Source organism: Durio zibethinus, chromosome 16 (assembly GCF_047325235.1).
Source record: "Durio zibethinus cultivar Kanyao isolate XHJ-2024 chromosome 16, ASM4732523v1, whole genome shotgun sequence".
Taxonomy (NCBI): domain Eukaryota; kingdom Viridiplantae; phylum Streptophyta; class Magnoliopsida; order Malvales; family Malvaceae; genus Durio; species Durio zibethinus.
In genome coordinates, this window is record NC_143177.1 from 251,900 (window position 1) to 275,346 (window position 23,447).

Sequence of the window (23,447 nt, forward strand, 5' to 3'; positions counted from 1 at the left end):
TCAACAAAAAATCACATTTGATTAATTCAAGTAACTCATTAGGAGATCTAAATTTGTTACTAATTTAAGTGTAATATTTAGTTTGTTTTCATATAATTTATTATATAATTTTGGTTTGATAATATAGCAAGTATGAAATGGATAAGAGTTGGATGCAAAAGTCAAGATTAAGTCAAGAGTACCAAGATAGAGTAAAAAATTTTCTTAATTTTGCATTTGATAATGCAAGTGAAGATAATATGATATTATGCTCATGTTTGAGGTGTGCTAATATTGATTGGCAAATCTATGAAGTTGTTTTAGAGCATTTAGTTTGCATTGGATTTATCTTAGGATATGTTAATTGGTATTTTCACGGAGAGCCTATACCATCAAGTTCAGCGACTAGAGTTTCTTCAACTTCAAGGGCTCTCCAACACTAACATGATCCTATTAGACAAGATGATATAAAAAGCATGTTGCAGGATACTTTCAACATTCATAACCAACATTTTCATAATTTGTCTCCTCAAAATGATGGATTTAATGAGTCAAATATTGAAATGAATGATTTTGATGAACATGGGATAGGTGGAGGTAACCAACAACCTAATGGAGAAGCATAAAAGTTTTATAAGTTCTTAAGGATATGAATGAAAAACTTTATAAGGGATCTAAGCATTTAAAGTTATCTTTTTGTGTGTGTATTTTTCACTTGAAATACTTATGTAGATGGACAAGAAACTCTTTGACTTTATTATTGAAATTTATGAAAGAAATGTTTTTTTTTGCAAAAATTCTTAAATCTTATAAGGATTCAAAGAAGATGATCAAAGAGTTAGGTCTTGGATATAAAAAAATTCATAGTTGTCACAATGATTGCATGTTATATTAAGGTGATAGAAAATTATCAACAATCTTGTCATGTATGTGATAATTTTTATTAGTTTGATACAAATCTTGAAAAAAGGTTGAATGAAAATGATGATAAAATTCGTATTAAAAAGAAGCCTATAAAGGTTTTACAATATTTTTCATTAATATTGAGATTTCAATGACTCTCATGTCTTTCAAAATTATAGATTTTATGATGTGGCATTATAATAAGTGAATGGATGATGAATCATTAAGGCATCATGCTGATTCTTTGGCATGAAAATCATTTTACTTTAAGTTTTCAAACTTTACTTTTGATTCTCAAAATGTTATGCTTAGACTAGCATTTGATGGATTCAATCCATTCAAAGTGGTGGATACTTCTTATAGTACTTAGCTAGATGTATTGATTCCTTACAATTTGCCATCATAGATTACCATGACGCAACAATCATTTATTTTATCTATAATAATTCATGGGGAGAAAGGTCCAAGAAATGATATAGACATCTACTTACAACCTTTGATTGAAGAGTTAAAATAGTTATGAAAAGGAGTTGAGACTTATGATGCTTAAAAAAAAAAACTTCAATATACGTGCTGTCTTATTATAGACTATCAATAATTTTTCTACTTATGCAAATTTAACTAGTTGAAACACCAAAGGTCGTTATGCTTATCCATGTTATGCTACGTAGACATGTTCGAAGTGATTACATAACGGTAAAAAGTTCAGTTATATGGCATATTGTAGATGGTTAGATGATAATCATCAATTTATATTTCAAAAATATCTCTTTGATGGAACTAAAGAGCTAAGGAGAGCGTAATTACCAATTATTGGGTCTGATATCTTGTCAAAGTTAAAAGATAATAATTTTATTTATGAAAAAATAACTCAATCAAGAAAAGCAGTAAGAGAGTTCTTTAAAGGTATCCAACCTCGTATTTTTCAAGTTGGTGATACTGATATTCAAGTTGGCAATATTGATTTTTAAAGTAATAAAGAGGAAGATGAAGAAGATGACCCCAATGAGTCCGAGTTATGAAAAAAATAAGTATCTTTTTTTACTTGCATTATTAAAAATATAATTTATTATGTCACAACCTTAATGTAATGCACATAGAGAAGAATGTTTGCAAAAAGTTTATATGAATAGAAGATCAAAAGATGACTTAAAAAGTTAACTTGACCTAATTAACATGGAGAGTCACCCTGACCTTCATCCAAAGTTACTTCCTAATGACAAATCCCGATTGCCTCCTGCTTGTTTTGGGATGACAAAAAGTAAGAAAATGTGTTTTGCAAGGTGTTGAAAAATGTAAAAGTCCTGGATGACTATGCATCAAATATATCAAGATGCGTGAATTTGAAAAAATGAAAACTTTCTTCATTGAAGTCACATGATTACCACATCTTGATACAAGACTTACTTCCTCTTACTTTATGTTCATCAATATCAAAGCAAGTCACTTCAGTTATAATTGAATTAAGTAACATCAATATCAAAGCAAGTCACTTCAGTTATAATTGAATTAAGTAACATACTTAAAGCTCTCTGTGATAAAGTTCTGAATGTGGAAGAGCTTGACAAACTTCAAGATCAAGCCACTATTACTTTATGCCATTTAAAGAAAATCTTCCCTCCAAACTTCTTCACTATTATGATGCATTTAGTTATCCACATTCCATATGAATCAAAAGTTGGTGGATCAATTTATTATCGATGGATGTATCCTATCAAAAGGTATTATTTATTAATAAGTTGTTAGTGTTTATGATACCATTCTAATTAAAAAGATATATGACAAATATTTTATGCCTTAGATTTTTAGAGAGGTTAAAGCTTATTATCACAATTAATGCTATCAGAAAGGTTCTATTACTAAAAGATATTTAGCAGAAAAGTGTATAACATTTTGTTCTCGGTATTTGGAAAATATTGAAATGAGATTTAATAGACCATAAAAAAATCTTGGTATGTAGCATATTGGCTTTGCCTACACTTATCTTTTTGAAAGTTTTGGACAACCAATAAGCAAAGCTGAAGTGGTGGAGTTAGATGATAAATCTTGTATACAGGCACATCGATATGTTTTTTTTCATCATGATTCAATTGAATCATTTCGCACGTAAGTTATTCGTAAAAAGAAACCATTCATTCTATTAAGCATAATTTATAAACTTTACTTTTTACTGTTAATACTTTATTTTGATGCATGTAGTGAATATATAAATAATCTGAGAGCTCGTGCACATTATCGACAATCAAACATTCGAGAGCTTGACAAGTTGTTCACCAAAGATTTTCATGAATGGTTAGAAAAACTATAAGTAATACCATACTTTCCATTTTGAGAATTATACATAGAATGCTTAGGGTATAAATAAAATTAATAACATATATTTTATTCTACCTTTGTAGGTTTGGAGTGGAAGGCTTGTTAATAAAGTAGTAAAGTATCTTTCACAAGGCCCGAATATTATGAAACAATACAAAGGGTTCATCATCAATGTATTTAGATTTCACACTAAATCCCATGAGAGAAGTAAAAGAACACAAAATTCAGGAGTTGTTGTTACTTCATCAACTACTAGCTATGCTAGTGCTAGGGACATAAACCCTTTGAAGAGAAATGTTAACTACTATGGCATAATTAATGACATCATTAAGTTGGATTATTATGGCAAGAGGAAGGTTGTCTTATTTTCATGTGATTGGGCTGATATGAATAGTGTGAGAGGTATTAAGAAAGATTAATTTAGATTTACAATTGTGAATTTTTCTCGATTAATTCACACCGAACAATAACTAATCGATGAACCTTATTTTTTTCTCTCAAGTCAAATAAGTTTTTTATTCTGAAGACCTCAAAGAATCGGGTTGGTTTGCTGTGTTTCGTAACACACCTAGGCATTTATTTGATATGGGACTAGATACCAAAGATGATATTGAATATGAAACTGAATGTTTTCCTTTTACTGACCAAAACTTGGATAAAAATATCTATAGTACCTTTACTCAGTGAGTCCGCAAAAATGTTGATGAAAACATTTATGAACCATGATGGATCATCTATATTTTGTAATTAATATGTTCAAAACATAATGTAATAAATACTTTTATATAATTTATATGACATTCACTTTTATATATTTACTGTGTTATGAATTATAGATTATCTTTTAATTTAATTAAATCGATATGTTCCTTATATATCATTGGTTATAATTACTTAACTTTTCAATGTCTATATATGTTCTCTAGATATGTTCTTTATATATAATTGGTTATATATACAATGTTTGAACATTTCAATTTTTAACTAATTTTTTTTATAATGTAGCTAAGTTACAATGCCGAAGAATAGATTGAAGGGAGTATATATCAGAGATATTAGTTCAGAATCATCTACGACACCTATTGATCTTGGCCATGGACTGAATCCTTTGAAGAGAAATGTGTCTATTATCGGTTCTAACTTAGTCACTTCTAATCCTTCAACTAATATTAGATTCGGTAATACAGAAGGTCCAAATTTAGAAAGTATCCCACTAATTGATTTTACTTCTAATTTGAATGTAGGTATCGTAAACCCCATTTTTAGATTTTGATTATAATCATTAAAGTATTGGAATTTACTAATTGACATTTTATTTTTTGTAGTTGATAACAATTGTTAATGGAGGATCAGAAGCAGGATAACTTTGAAAGAATTGTGGACAATACCTCCAAAAAAATGTATTATAGTGTTTGCAAACTCTAATAGGCAACAAATTGATGAAGAGTGCCAATTGCTAGCTAGATTTTTAGGAATGATTACCTGTAATGGCATGAAATTGCCCATTCATTATGAAACATGGCACAAAGTTCCAACAGAAGTTAAGGTCGAAGCTTTAAACTTTGTTGAGGTATTAGTATAATTAATTACATATTAGAAATATTAATTTTTTTAAAATTGGTCTATAAATTGTAACTTTTCTTTTTGTATTGTTATAGTCAAGATTTTTACTTGAACTATCTACTTCATTTGTGCTTAAGTGATTGGAAAAGAAATGGAAAGACTATAAGCATAATTTGAAGAAAAAATATTTCGATCGAAATAGTATTGTAGAAGCCACTATAGATAATCTACCCCATAGTGTGATTAGGTGGCAATATGAGCAGTTTGTTAGATTTTGATTCTCAAGAAAATAAGAGATATTAATTTATAACTTTTAATATATTTTTAATAAAAAAAGGTATTTTATGTTTTTAGTTAGTAATATTTGTATTTCTACAATATATAGGATTGTTTTTTATGACAGGAAAGAGAAAAAATTGAAATTGCTAGCAAAAAGCAACAGAAATATAACCACATGAATGGATCAAAAAGCTTTACAAGAAAGCAAAAAGAAAAAGGTAAGTAACACATCAAATAAAAAAGTTATCGTTTATATCCGTTTAGCACTTTTTGTGTTATTAAATGGCATAAATGTAAATATGCAATTATTTTTTTGTTTTAACAGTTTGAACAGCTTCAATACAATATAGTAAACTTGTTTGAATTATTGAACTTGGTTTCCACGATTGATATGTGTGAAAAGTTAGCATTATATCTTTTTAGGACTTTGTTGTGCTGTTAAAGGGAAAAAATATAAATATACAGTTATTTTTTTGTTTTAATAGTTTGGATAGCTTAAAAACATGATATTAAACTTATCCGAATCTTGGTTTCTATTATTGATGTGAGAAAAAGTTATTGTTTATATCTATTCAGCATTTTTTTGTACCCTTAAAAGGCCAAAATGCAAATTTTCTTTTATTATTCTATTTTAACAATTTAAATAGCTTCAATAAATGATATTAAACTTGTTTAAATGATTGAACTTACTTTTCATGGTTGATATATGTGAAAAAGTTATCGTTTATGTCTGTTTAAGATTTTTTATGCTATTAAAAAGCCAAATGCAAATTTGTATTTATTATTTTGTTGTAATAGTTTAGATAGTTTCAATACATAATATTAAACTTGTTGAATAATTGAACTTAGTTTTTATGATTGATATGTGTGAAAAAGTTACTGTTTATGTGTTTTTAGGACTTTGTTATGCTGTTAAAGGGTAAAAATGTTATTTTGCATTTATTTTTATGTTTTAACAATTTAGATAGCTTAAATACATTATATTAAACTTTTTGAGTGATTGAACTTAGTTTTCATGAATGATATGTGTGAAAAAGTTATTGTTTGTATCTGTTTAGCACTTTTTTATGCCATTAAAAAGCTAAAATGCAAATTTGTGTTTATTATTCTATTTTGACAGTTTAGATTGCTTCAATATATGATATTAAATTTATCCAAATGATTGACTAAACTTCGTTTCCACGGCTAATATGTGTGAAAATGCTATTGTTTATATCTTTTTAGGACTTTGTTGCATTGTTAAAAAGTAAAAATATAAATTTGTAATTATATTTATGTTTTAACAATTTAAATAGCTTCAATACATGCTATTAAACTTGTCCAAATGTTTGAATTTAGTTTCCACAATTTGATATGTATGAATAAGTTACAATTTATGACTGTTTAAGACTTTTGTAACGTTAAAAGGTAAAAGTGCAAATTTACAATTATTCTGTTTTAATATATTAGATAGCTCCTATTACATTTTGTTAAATGTGTCCAATCATTATTGCCACACTTGATACGTATAAATAAGTTATGGTTGATGTATATTTAACAAAAATAGTGTTTTTTTTATGTAAGAGATTGAATTAGGTGAAAAAATTGGACGTGTGAAACTTTTTCAATTAACCTACATAAAAAAAAAATGGATCTTACCTAAATGTTAAAACACAAAAAATTATGATAATTTTTTGGATTCATTTTTTATAAGGCGTAAATATTTACTATTTCAAATATATTATGAATTAATTATTAGACTTTATAGCTTTATTTGATTAATTTACAGGAGAAAGCAAAAAAAAAAAATAACTATTGAGATTGAAGCAGCACTCGATTGTTCTGTCAACATACAAGAATTGGAAGATCGAATTTTCACAGAAGTTATAGGAAAAGAAAGACATGGATGGGTCCGAGGCATTGGATTGGGTCCAACACCATTTAGCTACTACAGAAATAACTCCCAACAATTTACATTCTCAACAAGTCAATCTTCATGGAAAATCTCAATATTGAGAGAAAGATTGCAAACTATGCAAGTGAGCAGCAAATGGAAGCAGAAAGATCTGAGGAGCATGCTAAAATAGACAAGGAGCGTAAGTAGTTGCATGATCAATTTAACACTTTTATAAATTTTGTGCAACAACAATTTCCAAAGAACAATCTATGTGATCCACCAACTCAGGTATTATATTTAGTAACTATTATATTTTTTAATATTAGAAATAGTTTATTATTAAATGTAAAAACTTGTTTTACTTTTTTCAATAGGTTCTTGAGTAAGTTAGTGATTGTGGTAGAAAAAAATACTTCATCAAATGACAGTGCTCTAAATCTAAGTAGTCATCAATTCATACATTTTAAATTCCTAGTTAATGTACTGAAACAATCTAAATGTTAATGTATTAAACTTTATGTTATATGTATACTAAAACAAGTTATGTATTTAGATATTTAAATATTTATAATATTTAGTTTATAAATTTAAATTCATTCTTATGATTTTGAAAATATTTATCTATTTTTTTATTTAATTATAGTAGTAAATCTTAAAAAAAAAAAAAGGAGTAAATTCTCTCATTTAGCAGTGTTTGTATGTAAAAACGCTATCAAATTAGTGACGTTTTTATAAAAATGCCATTAAGTTTAGCTGTGTTTATACACAAATGCTACTAAATATATTTTAAAATGCCACTAAATTAGCAGCATTTGTGACTTCAAATGCCGTTAATTTAGTAGAGTTTTTTCTTAAAACACCGCTATTTTCTCTTACGCAAGAATAGCCTGCACTTTTAACAGCATTTTTTACAAACACCGCAAATCGTATAGTGGCATTTAGAAATGCCACTAAACATGAAAAAAAAACACCACTAAAAACTTATTTCCCTGTAGTAATAGAGCTGCCAATGAATCTCTCCGGATGAAACTCTTCTGGGTTTTCCCGGGTCTCTTCCTACTGCCCATGAATTCACCTACACCAAGGTTTTGGCAGCTATCTCGTACCCTCCTACCTTGCACTCTCGCATTGTTTCTCTTGGCAATAATAATGAAACTACCGGATGCAATCTGAACGTTTCTTTGTTCACAGCTTTAAGATAAGTTAGACCTTGAACATCATCTTCATTTACAAAACCTTTTTTCCCAATCAAAATTTTGACTTCCTCTTGAATTTTATTCGAACACCACGGATTTTTCATTAGAACGGTCATGGCCCAAACAACAGTGGCGGCGCTAGTGTATGTTCCAGCAATAAACACATTCTGCATCAAAGAACAGACGTCAGACCTGATCAACTTATATGCTCCTATGATTAATTTGAAGCTAGAAAACTAATGATGATATATAAACTTAAAAAATTTGGAGATAAAATCATGAGTCATGACCATTAACGCAGCTTTTATGCGATACACAGTGAGATTAGTACTTGTAAAGTCACGATCCTTGGAGATCTGTAGTAAGATATCGACTATGTCATCTTGCTCAGGTTTTGGCCTGTTTGGATCAAGATGTTTATCAATGAATTCTTGATAAAAGGTATCAAATTCTTTGAAATTCTTTTCAAGACGATTGAGCAATCTAGAGAATCTATAAGCCCAATCCATGAAAGGAAAATAGTCAGGAATGCAGAAACTGGCGAACAGGACTTCACTTTCATTAAGCAGCCCGTGTAATCTGCTTCTTTCAGTTTCCTTTTCTTCCTCTTCTCCTTGATACTCTTCTTCATACCTCTCGCCGAACCCTACTCTACAAATTATTGTACTGGTAAGACGAATCATGGCCTCACTCAAGTTAACAGGTTAACAATCAACAGATAATTTGAATTTTTTTTAATCTGGCGAGCAACTTCATGTTCTCGGATGGTACGTAGAGTTTGACTCTGTTAGAGTTGAAGAGATGAACAGCACAAATTTTCCTGATCTCCCTCCAATAAGCATTATATGGTGAAAAAACTATATCTGAACCATTATAAGATAATTTATGGGCAGCACGTAAAGTAGGCCTGCTACGGAAATCGAGGTCATGGGTTTTCATAACCTCTTTAGCCATTTTTGCTGAAGAAACTATCAGGGTTGACCTAAATCCAAGTCGAAACGACATTAGATCAGAGCCATATTTTTGAGAGAGTTTCCAAAGAAAAATATGAGGGGCAGAGTTATCAAGCATCTGCAAGTGCAAGTGACCAATCAAAGGAAGAGCTAGCGGGCCAGGGGGTTGAAGAACATTGTCATTGTTTCTACGTTTGAGGAGAATGAAAAGGGCTAGAAGAAAAAACAGCAACACTACTAATACCTTTGTATATTCGTAATCTATTACTCAATCTATATATAGTGAAAATTGAGATGAGGAACAGTCCCTTTATATAGACTAATTAGCTCGTGACTTTTGAGACCCAAAATTTTACTAATCAATCAATGCTGCCAACGTATCTATATACTGTTTGGATTTTGGAACGTTGTTCATGCATGCATGGTAGAAATTAATTGCTGCTTTTACGATGGTCTTCGGTTAAATATATAGTTGAAAATTAGCTTCTCTTTTTCTCTCTCTCTTTTAATGGAAAATTTGTTTTTTAATCATTATGGTTTTGACAATTTTGCTTTCTATTAATTGCTTTCTATTTTCTTATTACCTGCTATTTGATTGAAGGGAGAGTGAAAATTGACTTGATACTAATTTTCGTATTTTGAGTACATAAAATTATTGCGAGGAACAAAAAGCATGAAATCAAAGATAATGCTTTTGTATGGTATGAAACAATTTTCTGTTTCAAAAATACAAGGTTGAAATTAAGGAGGTGAATCTGTATAACCTCTTTCTTTCTTTCTATGATTCATGATCATGCAAGAAAATGAAACTGTAAAATACATAAAGACAATATATCTTAAGATTGCATATATGTAGTTTGTATTAAATCATAAAATAATCTTGTCATTAGCATTAACTGGCATTGCATGTATCTATTATTTTATTTGTCTGTTCATGTATTTGTACTTACTAGACTATACTCTTGTAGCTTAATGTACGTTCTATTATATATAGTTAAATTTGAAACTATGCCTGCCAACTCTAATTCTCTATTATCACTTCAGCTATATATATTCCAATAACGTTTCTCATTAATTAGATACTTTTTCTTCCTAAATAAAATCAGCATGTTGGATAAGTAAATTACTAATATATGCCAAAAGAAAAATCAATTCAGTTATCAATATATTTCCTTACACTTAAGCTTTTTCACAATATGCTATACAAATTAATATTACTCATTTGTCACTACCGTCTAACCCAAAGCTTAATTGTATAAAACGTTTAACCCAAACCAAAGCGAGGGGCATAACACTAGTATATTTAACAATGTTCAATTAGCTAGCTAGGTTTAAAAAATTCATTGTAATTTTAGTTGACGACGCATCTCTATTTGAAATAATTAAGACACATACTTACTCATTCACACATCAGGAAGCTGGAAAGGTTAGGGTTCCTTCCATTCTTCAAAATCAGATTCTTCGTAACCCAAAATAATTCTTAAGGTATTGAGTTGAATTTCAACCCTAAACCCAATGTAATCACTAATCACTACTCAAAATTAATTAAGTCTATCCCAACTGATTAATTTATGCGGCCCAAGATAATACCTAATTATTAACAATGAGTGGTTAGTGGGTACTTATGTGTGCTGCACTGCTTAAGGTATTGGAAGTTAATTAAAATATTATTCTAAAAAATTTATATTTTATGCATTATTTTTATCGAATTTAATAATAAAAAAATAATGCATTAATTTTAGTTTTTTTAAATATCATCTTAATCGGTACTTAGTAATGAATCAGAGCAGTCGTAACCCCTAGGCGCAGAGAACTATTAAGGATCTTTAAAATGTTATCAATCGCTATCACTTTTCCTGATGGTTCATTTCTCTTCACTTCGTCGTAGAGTAAACGCCCCTCTCATCACTTTGTCTATTTTCATTTCTCTTCATTCTTCAAATTAAATCTCTCTCTCTCTCTCTCTCTCTCTCTCTCTCTCTCTCTTTATAATTTTTAAATGATATTGAATATTTCTAATTTTAAATACTAATTTTAGTATATACAATTAAACAAAATATTTATTTTACAATTTTTTTTATCATTCCTAAATTGACTTTAATGATACAATGGTTGAACTTGAACCCTTTGATGCGAGGTTCAGAGCTTCAAACAATCATTATTGATTTGGTTTGATTATAACTTTTATAATTTATAATTTTATTTATAATATTTAAAATTATTTTTATAATTATTCCATAAGACTCATTGAACGATTTGATTGAGACTCAAAATTTTAACATATCAACATCTGAACACTTTGCATTAAGCTATTCATTTAAATCAATTAGGGGGGAAAATTCATATATATATATATATATATATATATATATATATATATAAGGCAATTGTCTCACCATTGATCTACATTTCCTCTATAAGAGAAATTTAAAAAAAAAAAAAAAAAGGCCCTGATATTAGGCAAGTACAAGTTTTTAGTGCATGACCTGATCATTAAACTCTTTGTGCGATCTGATTCGCCAATATTTAACAAGTAAACCGATGCGTTGCAACCGCTCAATTTTCTCAAGAAGCTGGAAGCAAAGAAAAGAAAACCGACTGTGTATCCTTTAACCTTTTGCTGGGCCTTGGGATCTCCCTACATCAAAACAAAAGGATTCCTTTCAATTTTCCTACTTTCATTATTAGGTCTCAGTCACATCGCAAAAACAATAGTTTCACAATGCTATAATTGAAGGGGGGAATTGCCCACTTCATCACTTGCCTTTAAACAAACAACTGCCAAGCTCACAAATATGATTTCGTCCCTCTGCTCTGGTAATTAAAACCATCTAACTGATTATAATAAAAATTCTTATTTTCTTGATAAAATTTCTTTGATAATTACCAACCTTTTTCTTTCTTTTTGATTAATCTTAATTTTCGTATAAACTTCATCTTTGATTAGCTGATTTGCTGCCAAACCTAGAGTACACTATTTGGTGATATATTTACAACCCTCCTTCTCAATCATCCAATTTTAAATCAACAATATATGATGGTTCCATTATAATTTTTTCTTTTTTGCTTCAAGTTTGAATCTTGCTCTCTCTGTGTAATTGTTCAATAGGAAATGTTAATGTGCGAATCTGTAGATTCATTTCTTGGGATAACAACTTAAGGTCTGGTTTGGAATGGTGAAAATCATAATGAAACCACCTGACATGACATGGTGCCGTGCGCTGCTGCTTTTGGGAATTTCTGTTTTCGGATAATTATTATTACCAACGTTAGTTGATTTTGGTATCCAAGTGTAGCTCTTTACAAACTACCTAAAGACTTTTGTGATTCATCTTGTTGGTGGTTAATGATGTCTTATGCAGTATCATGTTGGATGAACCGCCATAGTAAGAATTATTCATTAATGCGATTATATAAATTTATATAACTGCATCACGAATTTGTTATATTTCTAAAGAAATACCTTGAGATTTCATGTTATTGATCATAAACTATATATGAAAATGTGAGCTAGTAATTCTGAAACTTTATATACCTTTTTAGTTTTATGTATTATGAAATGCGGAAAGGAATATATAGTTAGAATTATTAGGTTTAAGGCACTTGGACTTTTGTAAAGCAAAGGGTTAAGAAATTAATGAGATAGATAACATACACAGCTGTAAGAGCAAAATATTCTGGTTCTAAGAAGCTTAACAAAGAAAGTAAATGGAGCAGAATTTCTTTTTACCCACAAAGTTGTTTTGGGAAGAAAGTAGGGGCACTTAGCTCTTTTTTATATTTTTGCAGACATGGTTGTTCGGTTGAAATCAATGCATTATTATTATTATTATTATTATTATTATTATTAAATAGCAGATAACTTTCTCTGCATCCACATATATCCCCTCCCCGTCTTGCAGAAGCCAATACCTACCATAGGAACTTTCCCACTTAGTTTCATTCACGACTCTTAAAAGTGTCCTTTGACTAAAATAAGGCCTTTCCATTGGTATCGTTTTGTTCCAACACACACCCTTATAATTAGTTTCTTCAGTTTTCAATTGTACTATGACTTCATCTTAATCGATTTTTATAAGTATTTTCCTTTCTACTAAAAATTTTATTTTAGCTCCCGTTTCAAAACTCTCGTATTTATCCATCCATATTATTAATTTTAATTATTTTCACTAAAACTTGGATCTTTGCTCAACCTTTTACCTCTCACACACTAACAACTCTTCAACTTTTTTTATTTCCTTTTTTATTTTTTATTATTTTTTTAACATAAAAAGTAAAGGTGATGTCACAGGATTTTTTTTTTAGAAAAATAAAAAAATAAGATATTAAAATAAAATTATTTATTAATTAATTTTATAACAAAAATAATTAATAAAAATGTCCATCTTTGTAATAAATAAATTTCTTATTAATTGATATTATAACAAAAAATAATTAATAAAAGTTGCCAATCTTTTAAATTAATTAAAAAATAATTATTTAAACCCTAATATTTAATTGAATATAAAATTATAATACGCACTAAAAAACATATTATATGTATATTTAATAAAAAAACATAAAACTATCATATAATGTTTATATGTCAAAACTTTAAGAAATAAAAGCAATATGTATTCTTGAAAATTATGCTCAATTATTCATTTATTTTAATATTTTTCTCTTATATTTATTTATAGATATAAAATTTTGAGCTTTTATCAATTTGTTATTGTTTATTATAATGCAAAAGATAATAAATATTTTGTATATTAAAATTCATACTATAAAATTTTCAAATTTTAGCCCAACTTTGACCTCTTCTTAGTTGACGTTTTGGTTTTTAACGACGTTTTTTTAATCGTTTAATGGTGTTTTATTAGCACCACTATAAGGTTGCGGCGTTTTCGAAAAAACACCTCAATATTAGCGGCGTTTGTATGTAAAACGTCACAATTTTAACAATGTTTATATCTTAGAGACGTCGTTATTTTCAATGACGTTTTTATGAGAAAAACGTTGTTTCATTGATGATGTTTATAACAGAAAATGCTGCCACTTTGCATGATGTTTGAATATGAAAATGCCTCAATATTTGCGACATTTGTATCTTTTAGGCGTCGTTAATTTAGTGGCATTGTTATGAGAAAAACGCCATTGCTTTAGTGGCGTTTTTATAAAAAATGCCACTGAACTAGCGGCGTTTGCTGAAAAAAAGCATCGCTACTACTAGTGGTGTTTTATGCTATAAACGTCACTAAATTATTTATTTAGCGGCATTGGACAACGCAAACACCGTCATTATGTAAAAGTATTTTTTTTAATAAATTTTATAATAAATTTTATTTTCAATAAAGAGCTTAAATTCAGAAAATAAAATTAATATTAACTTTATTCACGTTTAAATATACATCTAATTAATACAAAGTTTAATAATTAATATAATAACATTCAAATATTGTAAATACATTAACCAATAAAAAATTAAAATGTATGAAATGGATGACTACATACATTTTGCTGGCTCCCAATTGATGAAGAAAATTTTTCACCTTGGTCACTAACGTGCTCAACAACCTACTGAATAATACCATACAATTTTTAACACTTCATTGTATGCTTATTTTTTATTTAAAAATTTTAATATTTACTAATATAATACTTGAGTTGATGGAGCACCAAGTTTATTTTTTGGAAATTATTATTGTACAAAATTCATAAGATGATCAAATCAATCATGCAACTGCTGAAATTTTATACGTTCTAGCTCCATTCTAGTACGTTCTTCAATTTTGGCACGCTCCTATTCTCTTTTTGCTTCCATTTGCTGAAAAATGTTGTTGCATAGTTTGTAACTCCCCTCTCAATATTGAAATGTCTCGTGAAGACTGACATGCTGAGAGTGTAAATTACGAAAAGTTATATCCATAGTAGGTAGATGGTGTTAGACCCAATCCAAGGCCTCGGACCCGTTAATGCCTTTCTTTTCTAACAACTTTTATGAATATCTGATTTTCTATTTCTTGCATGTTGAGAGAACCTTCAGATGCTACTTCAATCTTAGCAACCATTTTTTCTTTCGCTTTCTTCTGTGAATTTGTCATATACAACAATCAAGTTTAATGACTAATTGATTATATGTTAAAAATAGTTAATATTTATTTTATGTTAAAATAGATGATACAAATTACCACAATTTCTTATGTTTCGACATTCATATAAGATCCATCTTTTTTGTGTATGTTACGCGAAAAAGTTTTACATGTCCAATTGTACCGCCTATATCATTCTTCTATACAAAAATATATGTTATTTGATGGGATACATATCAACCGTAACTTATTTATACATATCAATCATGTCAATCAAGTATTAAAATTTTGAATAACTTTAATCTCCTTTATTTATATTTTGGCCCTGTAACAACACAATAGTCTTAAATATACGCAAAGAATAAATGCATTTTGGGCTTTCACACATATCGATCATAAAAACCATATTCAATTATTTTCTCCCGATTTAATATGAAGGATTGAAGTCATTCAATATGTTGAAAGGCATGCAAAATTTATTTGTATATTTGCCTTTATATGCAAAAATATTTTCAAACAGAGATAACTAACAACTTTTTCTCCCATATCCACCATAGAAACCAATTTCAATCAATCAGACAAGCTTAATATCAAGTATTGAAGGTATTGAAACTATTAAAAATCAACAATAACAACAACCAAATAATAAATGTATAAATATACGTAAACAGTAACATTTCATACATATCATCTGTGTAACTAAGTTCAAAACTTTCGATAAGTTTAATATCATGTATTGAAACAATCAAATCTATTAAAACAAAACAATAAATGTTAATTTTCATATTTACCTTTCAACAGCAAAAAAATTCATTAATTGGAATAAGTTAATTATCATAAACTTACGATTTCTTTTTGCTTTCTTCCAAAACTTTTTAATCCACTTGTGTGGCTATATTTCTGTTGCTTTCTGCTACCAATCCCAATCTGTTCTCTTTTATGTCATAAAAAATAATTGCCTATATGATAGAAATACAAATATTACCAACTTAAACCATTAAACACTTTCATCATTTCATTATATTATACAAAGTTATAAACTACTGCCTTTCCTTTTCTTGAGAACCAAAATTTAACTAGTTGTTCGGGTAGATTTTGCATCATCTCCTTTACAGTACTATTTCGATCGAAATACTTATTCTTCAAACTATTCTTATAATCTTTCCATTTCTTTTCCAAGGACTTAAGCACATATGAAGTTGGTATTTTAAGTACAAATCTTGACTGTAATAATACAATAAGAAAATTTTGAATAAGTAAACAAAATGTAAAATAAAAAATTTGAATATATCTAATTAATTATACTAATACCTCAATAAAGTTTAACGCATCGACCTTAACTTTTTCTGGAATATTATGCCATGTTTCATAATGAATAGGCAATTTCATTCCATTACGGGCTAGCATGCCTAGAAATCTAGCCAATAGTTTATCCTCTTCACCAATTGGTTGCCTATCAGAGTTTACAGACACTACAATACGCTCATTAAGAGGTAGTGGCAATAATTCCTTCAAAGTTGTCTGACGTCTAGTCCTTCATTTACCATTGTTATCAACTACAACAAATATATAATATATTTGTAAAATTGTAATACTGTTATGATTATACTCGAATTCTAAAATTAGAGTATATCATACCTGTATTTGAATTTAAAACATAATCAATTGATGGGGGTACTATCTAAACCTGGACCTCTCGTATTACCTGATCCAATATCAGTTAAAAGATTAGAAATGACGAAGTTAAACCCAATAGTACGTTCATTTCCCTCCAAAAGATTCAGTCCATAGCCAATATCTACAGGTGTTGTAGATGGTTCTGAACTAATATCTTTGATATGTTTTCCTTTTAACCTACTTCTCCGTATTGTAGCATACCTACATCATAAAAGCGAATATAGAAAAAATTTTAGTTCAGAAGATATATAAAGACATTTTTAATTTAAGAAATCAAAACCTACGATATATAAAAAACATATCGATTTAATTAAATCAAAATATAATGTATGATTTAGAAGACAATCATTAAACAATAGCGAATGTGACATTATTTACATATTATTATTTACTACATTATGTCTTAAACACTCGAATTATAAATTATAAGTGCATGAAATCATGGTTCGTAAATGTCTTCAGTAATATCTTTGTGGACCCACTGAGCGTTGGTACTGGAGATATTCTCATCCAAGTTTTGTTCAGCAAAAGGATAACATTCAGTTTCATGTTCAACATCATCTTTGGTATCTAACCCCATATCGAATAAGTCTCTAGGTGTGTTTCGAAGAACAACAAACCAATCTAATTCTTTTTTATCTTCAGAGTAAAATACTTGTTTGACTTGAGATGAAAATACATAAAGTTCATCGATAAGGTGTTGTCTTGTGTGAATTAATCAAGAAAAATTAACAAGTGTAAATCCATACTGATCTTTTTTAAGACCCCTCTCACTATTCACATCTGCCCAATCACACTGAAATAAGAAAACTTTCCACTTGTCGTAATAATCCAACTCACTGATGTCATTAATCATGCCATAATAGTTAACATTTCCTTCTAAAAGGTTTGTGTCCCTAGCGCTAGCATAGCTAGTAGTTGATAAAATCACAATAACTCTTGAATTTTGTGTACTTTTAAATCTCTCATGGGATTTTGTGTGAATCTAAATCCATTGATGATAAAACCTTTGTATCGTTTCACAATCCAATTCAGATCGTGTGAAAGACACTTCACTTCTTCACTAACAAGCTTTTCACTCCAAACCTATAAAAGTGGAATAAATATATATGTTATTAATGTTATTTTTACTGTAAGCATTCTATGTAGAAAAAAAATAATGAGAAGTATGGCATTACTTACAGTTGCTCCTAACTATTCATGAAAGTTTTCAGCGAACAACTTATCAACCACTCGAGGGTTTAATCATCGATAATGTGCAGGATCTCTCAAATTATTTCTATACTCACAATAAAGCATCATGATAAAGTATTAACACAAAAAAAAAACACAATAAATAATGCCTACTGTAATGTATAATTTGCTTGCTAAACAACTTATGTGTGAAACGATTCAATTAAGTCATGATGAAAAAGAACATATCGATGTGCTTGTGTCCAAGATTTATCATCTAACTCCACTAATTTAACTTTACCTATGGGTTGTCCAAAACTTTGAAAAAGATAATTGTAGGCTGAGTCTGTATGCTGCATTCCAACATTTCTCAAAGGTCTATTAAATCTCGTTTCAACATCTTTCAAATAACAACAACAAAATGTCATACACTCTTCTACTAAATATCTTTCAGCAATAGAACCTTTTGGATAGCGTTTGTTACGACAATAAGACTTTAACCTCCCCAAAAACCTATAACATAAAATATTAGTCATATGTTATTTTAAGTAGATTGGCTTGATAATCAATAAATACGTAATCAATATATTAACAAATAATACTTTTCAATAGGATACATCTATCGATAATAAATCGACCCACCAGCCATTGCTTCATATAGAAGGTGGATAACCAAATGTATCATAATAGTGAAGAAGTTTAAAGGGAAGATCTTCTTTAAATGGCATAAAGTAATCACAGTTCGATCTTAAACTTTATCAAGCTCTTCCACATTCATACATTTTTTATATAGAGATTTAAATACGTTACTCAATTCAATTACCACAAAAGTCACTTGTTTTAACATTGATGAGCGTAAAGTAATTGAAAGTAAATCTTGCATCAAAATGTGATAATCATATGACTTTAATGATGACAGTTTTTGTGCCTTCATATCACACATCTTGATATATTTGATGCATAGTCATCTAAAACTTTGACATTTTTTAAAACCTTGTAAAACACATCTTTTTTTACTTTAGAAATCCTAAAACAAGCAGCAGACAATCGATATTTGTCATTAGCAAGCAACATCAGAAGGAGGTCTGGATGAATCCTCATATCAACTAGGTCAAACTGACTCTTTAAGTCATCCTTGGATCTTCTATTCACATTAAAAATTATCCCGATAAAATTTTTACAAACATTCTTCTCTATGTACATCAAATCAAGGTTATGGCGTAATAAATTATATTCTTAATAAGATAACTCAAAAAATATATTTTTTTCACAACTCATACTCATTGGGTTTATCTACTTTATTATTCTCTTCATCACTTTGAACATCAAGATCACCAACTTTTGTATGACTACCATCAACTTGCATAATATGAGGTTAAACACCTTTAAAGATGTCCCTCACTCTTTTTCTTGATGGAGTCATTTTTTCATATGTGAAATTGATATCTTTTAACTTTGATAAAATAGTAGACCTACTAAGGGGTAAAGGCGATCTCTTTAACTTTTTAGTTCCATCAAGATATTTTTAAAATCTAAATCGATGATTATCATCTAACCATCGATGATGTCCCATATAACAAAATTTTTTATCATTATATAACCACATCGAACATGTCTGTGCAGCATAATATGGACAAGCATAACAATTTTTTGTACTCTAACCAGATAAATTCACATAAATAAAAAAATTATTGATAGTCTATAATAAAGTAACACGTATATTGAAGTTCTCTGTATTTGATGCATCATAGGTCTTAACTCTTTTCCATAATTACTTTAACTATTTAATAAGAGATTGTAAGTAGATGTCTATATCATTACCAGGACCTTTTTTCTCAAAAATTATCATAGACAATATAAATGACTGTTACTTTATAGCAATCTATGGTGGTAAATTGTAAAAAATCAATACAACTAGCCAAGTACTATAAGAAGTACTCATCATTTAGAAAGGGTTGAATCCATCAGATGCCAGTCTAAACATAATATTTTGAGGATCAAATGCAAAATTTGAAAACCTAGAATAAAATAACTTTCATGCTAAAAAATCTACATGATGCCTCAATGATCCATCATCCATCCACTTCTCATGATGCCATCTCATTGAATCTACAATTTTAGAAGACATGTAGAGTCATTGTAGTCTTGGTATTAATAAAAAATAAGGTAAAACCTTAACAAGCTTCTTTTTTATATATACCTCATCACCATCATCATTCAATATTTCATCGAGGTTCTGGTCGACCCAACGAGAAATATCACACAAATGACAAGATTCTTGATTTTTTTTATCCCTTCAATATAACATGCAATCATTGGGACAACTATGAATTTTCTCATATTCGAGACCTAAATCCTTGATCATCTTCTTTGATTTCTTACAAGATTCAAAAATTTTTACAAAAAGAAATATTTCTTTCATAAACTGTAATAATAAAGTTAGAGAGTTTCTCATCCATCCACATAAGCATTTCAAGTGAAAAAGATGAACACAAAAAGATAACCTTGAATGCTTCGATCCTTCAAAAAGTTCTTCATTCATCTCCTCAAGCAACCTATAGAACTTTGATGCCTCTCCTCTAGGTTGTTGGTCACGTACACCTATCTCAGGTTCACCAAATTCATGCATTTCAACATTGAACTGATTAAATCCTTCATTTTTGTGAGAAAGATTACAAAAATTTTGGTTATGAATGTTAAAAGCATCTCACAACATGCTTTCAATGTCATCTGCTATAAAGGGATCATGTTGGTAATAAGGAGCCTTTGATGTTGAAGAAACTATAGTGGAAGACCTTGACAGTATAGAATCTCCATGAAAATACCAATTAACATATCCTGATAGAAATCTAATACAAATTAAATGCTCATAAACAACTTGACACATTTGTCACTCGGTATTAGCACATTTCACATATGAGTATAATATCATATTATCTTCATTTGTATTCTCAAATACAAAATTAAAAAAAATTTTACTACATCTCTGTACTCTTTACTTAATCTAAACTTTTGCATCCAACTCTTTTCTATTTATTAGTTGCTACATAATCAGACCAAATGTATAGAAATAATTAATATGAAAACGAACATGTACAATTGCATAGTTTACTATGTCTTAAACAAAAGATAATAACAAGACTAACACTTACACAAAACGATAACTCCTTGGTGTGAAGTAATTTATCAGCTACCAGATATTATGATTGTTAAAACTATGCTGCTAACGTAAACAGTACTCAAGAGTATATGGTATTGAAGTTGACATAAGGTGAAATAAAGTGGGTTCTGTAAAAAAATTTTTCATGAAAAAAAAAATCGTGATTTCCAATAGCTAAAAGAATAGTTGAATTAAGTAAAAGCTAAAGTCAATAAGTTATTAATAGTTAAAATAGGGTTCTAAAAGATAATGCTCGAATATTAAAAGCGAAAGAAAAGGAAAAGTAAATTGTACTTGGTCTGAAAAGATATAATAATGAAGATAAAGCTTGAAGTTGGTGATTGGATGCGCTAAGTTTGAGAAGATTTTTATTGGATAGGATTATGGAAGGCGTTAACTAACAAAAAATGCTAACAATAATTGCCTCATAAATATTTTTTGAATATACTATAGGTGCCTTGAACATATCACCACAAAAATTTTAACATTGTTATTGAAGGCGTATATCCAAGAAAGACACCTTTAATAAATCATATCACAGTTTGTAGTTAATTACTGAAGACAATTATAGAAAATAACGCCTTTAATAATTTCAATAAAAAAAATTTTGCTGATTATTGAAGGTGTCCTTTATTATGACACGCCTTTAATATACCACGATGGTAATGGAAGGCGTTTATTTGAACAAGCACTTTCAATATACATTTAAACTTAGTAATCCATTACAGAAGGTGTTTGTTAGAAACAAACGGCTTCAAAAATTTTTCACTAAATATTTTGAAAATTATTAAAGGCATCTTCTATTATAACATACCTTCTATATACCACTATACATATTGTAACACTGTTATTGAAGGTGTATATTTAAGATAGATGCCTTTAATAATTCCTATCATAGTTTGTATATAATTACTGAAGGTGATTTCAGATAATAACGCCTTTAATAATTTTTTTAATAAAAGTTTCCATGATTATTAAAGGCATCTTTTATTATAAGCCGCCTTCGATATACTATATTAGTAATCGAAGGCGTTTATTAGAAAAAGAGCCTTCAATTACTAAAGGCGTTTATTAATAACAGATGCCTTTAAAATTTTCTCACTAAATATTTTGAGAATTATTAAAGCCGTCTTCTATTGTAAAATGCCTTCTATATATCGCTACATATATTGTAACACTATTATTGAAGGCGTATATTTAAGATAGATGTCTTTAATAATTCCTATCACAGTTTGTATATAATTACTGAAGGTAATTTTAGATAACAATGCCTTCAATAAATTTTCTAATAAAAGTTTCCATGATTATTAAAGGCATCTTTTATTATAAGCTGCCTTCGATATACCATGATGGTAATCGAAGGCGTTTATTAGAAAAGGCACCTTCAATTACTGAAGGCGTTTGTTAATAATAAACGCCTTCAAAATTTTCTTACTAAATATTTTGAGAATTATTAAAGGCGTCTCTTACTGTAAAATACCTTCTATATACCGCTACACATATTGTAACACTGTTATTGAAGGCGTATATTTAAGATAGATGCCTTTAATAATTCATATCACAATTTGTATATAATTACTGAAAGTGATTTCAGATAACAACGCCTTCAATATTTTCTCAAAAAAAAATTTTCAGATTATTAAAGGCGTCTTTTATTATAAGTCACCTTCGATATACCACGTTGGTAATTGAAGGCATTTATTAGAAAAGGTGCCTTCAATTATTGAAGGTGCCTTTAATTACTGAAGGCGTTTGTTGATAATAGACACCTTCAAAATTTTTTCACTAAATATTTTGAGAATTATTAAAGGTATCTTCTATTGTAAAATACCTTCTATATACCACTACACATATTGTAATACTGTTTTGAAGTCGTATATTTAAGATAGACGTCTTTAATAATTCCTATCACAGTTTGTATATAATTACTGAAGGCGATTTTAGATAACAACACCTTCAATAATTTTTTTAATAAAAGTTTCAATGATTATTAAATGCGTCTTTTATTATAAGTCGTCTTTGATATACCACGATGGTAATCGAAGGCGTTTATTAGAAAAGGCACCTTCAATTATTGAAGGTATTTGTTAATAATAGACGCCTTTAAAATTTTTTCACTAAATATTTTAAGAATTATTAAATGTATCTTTTACTGTAAAATACCTTCTATATATCACTACACATATTATAACACTATTATTGAAGGTGTATATTTAAGATAGACACCTTTAATAACTTCTATCACAGTTTGTATATAATTACTGAAGGCGATTTCAGATAACAATGCCTTTAATATTTTTC

General features: G+C 28.7%; 1 pseudogene; it reads right to left on the reverse strand.

The window, feature by feature from the left end:
* The window catches only part of LOC111298311 (cytochrome P450 83B1-like), a 64,619-nt pseudogene that overhangs the window by 33,471 nt on the left and 7,701 nt on the right, over positions 1-23,447 (reverse strand).